Below are 4,065 nucleotides of genomic sequence, written 5' to 3' on the forward strand. Positions count from 1 at the left end.
GTCCCTAGGAATGAAATAGATGGCTTCCTACTAAAAGGTTACTTGCTCTATTACAATAGGAAAAACACTTGGTCTCATGTCCAAAAACCAATTTGAATCACTGTAGAAGAAAGCCGTGGTCTCTCTTTTTAAATTTAATTTAATGTATTTTTCTATACAGCAGGTTCTTTTTAGTCATCCATTTTATACACATCAGTTTATACATGTCAATCCCAATCTCCCAATTCATCGCACCCCAACCCCTGGCCACTTTCCCTCCTTGGTGTCCATACGTTTTTTTCTCTACTTCTGTGTCTCAATTTCTGCTCTGCAAACCGGTTCATCTGTACCATTTTCTAGGTTCCACATATATGCGTTAATATATGATATTTGTTTTTCTCTTTCTGACTTACTTCACTCTGTATGACAGTCTCTAGATGCATCCACATCTCTACAAATGACCCAGTTTCGTTCCTTTTCATGGCTGAGTAATATTCCATTGTATATATGTACCACATCTTTATCCATTCGTCAGTCAATGGGCATTTAGGTTGTTTCCATGACCTGGCTATTGTAAATAGTGCTGCAATGAATATTGGGGTGCATGTGTCTTTTTGAATTATGGTTTTCTCTGGGTATATGCCCAGTAGTGGGATTGCTGGATCATAGGGTAATTCTATTTTTAGTTTTTTAAGGAACCTCCATACTGTTTTCCATAGTGACTGTATCAATTTACATGCCCACCAACAGTGCAAGAGGGTTCCCTTTTCTCCACACCCTCTCCAGCATTTGTTGTTTGTAGATTTTCTGATGATGCCCATTCTAACTGCTGTGAGGTGATACCTCATTGTAGTTTTGATTTGCATTTCTCTAATAATTAGTAATGTTGAGCAGCTTTTCATGTGCTTCTTGGCCATCTGTATGTCTTCTTTGGAGAAATGTCTATTTAGATCTTATGCCTATTTTTGGATTGGGTTGTTTGTTTTTTTAATATTGAGCTGTATGAGCTGTTTATATATTTTGGAGATTAATCCTTTGTCCGATGATTTGTTTGCAAATATTTTCTCCCATTCTCAGGGTTGTCTTTTTGTCTTGTTTATGGTTTCCTTTGCTGTGCAAAAGCTTTTAAGTTTCATTAGGTCCCATTTGTTTATTTTTGTTTTTATTTCCATTACTGTAGGAGGTGGATCAAAAAATATCTTGCTGTGATTTATGTCAAAGAGTGTTCTTCCTATATTTTCTGCTAAGAGGTTTTTTTTTGTTTTTTTTTTTTGCGGTACGCGGGCCTCTCACTGTTGTGGCCGCTCCCTCTGCGGAGCACAGGCTCCGGATGCACAGGCTCAGTGGCCATGGCGCACGGGACTAGCCACTCCGCGGCATGTGGGATCTTCCCGGACCGGGTCATGAACCCATGTCCCCTGCATCGGCAGGCGGACTCTCAACCACTGCGCCACCAGGGAAGACCCCACTAAGAGTTTTATAGTGCCCGGTCTTACATTTAGGTCTCGAATCCATTTTGAGTTTATTTTTCTGTATAGTGTTAGGGAGTGTTCTAATTTCATTCTTTTACATGTAGCTGTCCAGTTTTCCCAGCACCACTTATTGAATAGACTGTCTTTTCTCCATTGTATATCTTTGCCTCCTTTGTTATAGATTAGTTGACCATAGGTGCGTGGGTTTATCTCTGGGCTTTCTGTCTTGTTCCATTGATCTATGTTTCTGTTTTTGTGCCAGTACCGTTGATTAGCTCTAGTAGTTTCCTGGTGGTATCTTTAGGATTCTCTATGTATAGTATCATGTCATCTGCAAACAGTGACAATTTTACTTCTTTTTCAATTTGTATTTATTTTTCTTCTCTGATTGCCATGGCTAGGACTTCCAAAACTATGTGGAATAATAGTGGTGAGAGTGGACATCCTTGTCTTGTTCCTGATCTTAGAGGAAATGCTTGTTCAGTGTTTCACCATTGAGAATGTTGTTTGCTGTGGGTTTGTTGTATATGGCCTTTATTATGTTGAGTTAGTTTCCCTCTATGCCCACTTTCTGGAGAGTTTTTATCATAAATGGGTGTTGAATTTTGTTGAAAGCTTTTTCTGCATCTGTTGAGATGATCATATGGTTTTTATTTTTCAATTTGTTAATATGGTGTATCACATTGATTGATTTGCGTCTATTGAAGAATCCTTGCATCTCTGGGATAAATCCCACTTGATCATGGTGTATGATCCTTTTAATGTGTTGTTGGATTCTGTTTGCTAGTGTTTTGTTGAGGATTTTTGCATCTATATTCGTCAGTGATATTGGTCTGTAATATTCTTTTTTTGTAGTATCTTTGTCTGGTTTTGGTATCAGGGTGATGGTGGTCTCATAGAATGAGTTTGGGAGTGTTCCTTCCTCTGCAAATTTTTGGGAGAGTTTGAGAAGGATGGGTGTTAGCTCTTCTCTAAATGTTTGATAGAATTCACCTTTGAAGCCATCTGGTCCTGGACTTTTGTGTGTTGGAAGATTTTAAATCACAGTTTCAATTTCATTACTTGTGATTGGTCTGTTCATATTTTCTATTTCTTGCTGGTTCAGTCTTGGAAGGTTATACCTTTCTAAGAATTTTTCCATTTCTTCCAGATTGCCCATTTTATTGCAATAGAGTTGCTTATAGTAATCTCTTAGGATGCTTTGTATTTCTGCGGTGTCTGTTGTAAATTCTCCTTTTTCATTTCTAATTTTATTGATTTGAGTCCTCTCCCTCCTTTATCTTGATGAGTCTGGCTGATGGTTTTTCAGTTTTGTTTATCTTCTCAAAGAACCAGCTTTTAGTTGTATTGATCTCTGCTGTTGTTTTCTTTGTTTCTATTTTATTTCTGCTCTGATCTTTGTGATTTCTTTCCTTCTGGGAAAACTTTGGATTTTGTTTGTTCTTCTTTCTCTAGTTCCTTTAGGTGTAAGATTAGATTGTTTATTTGAGAGTTTTCTTGTTTCTTGAGGTAGGCTTGTATAGCTATAAACTTCCCTCTTAGAATTGCTTTTGCTGCATCTCATAGGTTTTGGATCATCGTGTTTTCATTGTCATTTGTCTCTAGGTATTTTTTGATTTCCTCTTTGATTTCTTCAGTGATCTCTTGGTTATTTAGTAACGTATTATTTAGCCTCCATGTGTTTGTGTTTTTTACGTTTTTTTCCCTGTAATTGATTTCTAATCTCATAGCGTTGTAGTCAGAAAAGATGGCTTGATATGATTTCAAATTTCTTAAATTTACTGAGGCTTGATTTGTGCCCCAAGATGTGATCTATCCTGGAGAATGTTCCGTGTGCTCTTGAGAAGAAAGTGTAATCTGCTGTTTCTGGATGGAATGTCCTATAAATATCAATTAAATCTATCTGGTCTATTGTGTCATTTAAAGTTTCTGTTTCCTTATTTATTTTCATTTTGGATGATCTGTCCATTGGTGTAAGTGAGGTGTTCAAGTCCCCCACTATTATTGTGTTACTGTCGATTTCCTCTTTTATAGCTGTTAGCAGTTGCCTTATGTATTGAGGTGCTCCTCTGTTGGGTGCATATATATTTATAATTGTTATATCTTTTTCTTGGATTGATCCCTTGATCATTATGTAGTGTCCTTCCTTGTCTCTTATAACATTCTTTATTTTAAAGTCTACTTTATCTGATATGAGTATTGCTACTCATATGGTCTCTTTAGAGGCCACCTCTGTGTCTTTTGGTTGGAGCATTTAATCCATTCACGTTTAAGGCAATTATCGATATGTATGTTCCTATGACCATTTTCTAAATTGTTTTGGGTTTTTTTTGTTTTTTTTTGTGGTACGCGGGCCTCTCCCATTGCGGAGCACAGGCTCCGGACGCACAGGATCAGTGGCCATGGCTCACGGGCCCAGCCGCTCCGCGGCATGTGGGATCCTCCCGGACTGGGGCATGAGCCCGTGTCCCCTGCATCGGCAGGCAGACTCTCAACCGCTGCACCACCAGGGAAGCCCTTGGGTTTGTTTTTGTAGGTCCTTTTCTTCTCTTGTGTTTCCCACTTAGAGAAGTTCCTTTAGCATTTGTTGTAGAGCTGGTTTGGTGGTGCTGAA

This window comes from Monodon monoceros, unplaced genomic scaffold (genome assembly GCF_005190385.1).
Source record: "Monodon monoceros isolate NGI ecotype Baffin Bay Population unplaced genomic scaffold, NGI_Narwhal_1 Super_Scaffold_5, whole genome shotgun sequence".
In the NCBI taxonomy this organism is placed as follows: Eukaryota; Metazoa; Chordata; class Mammalia; order Artiodactyla; family Monodontidae; genus Monodon; species Monodon monoceros.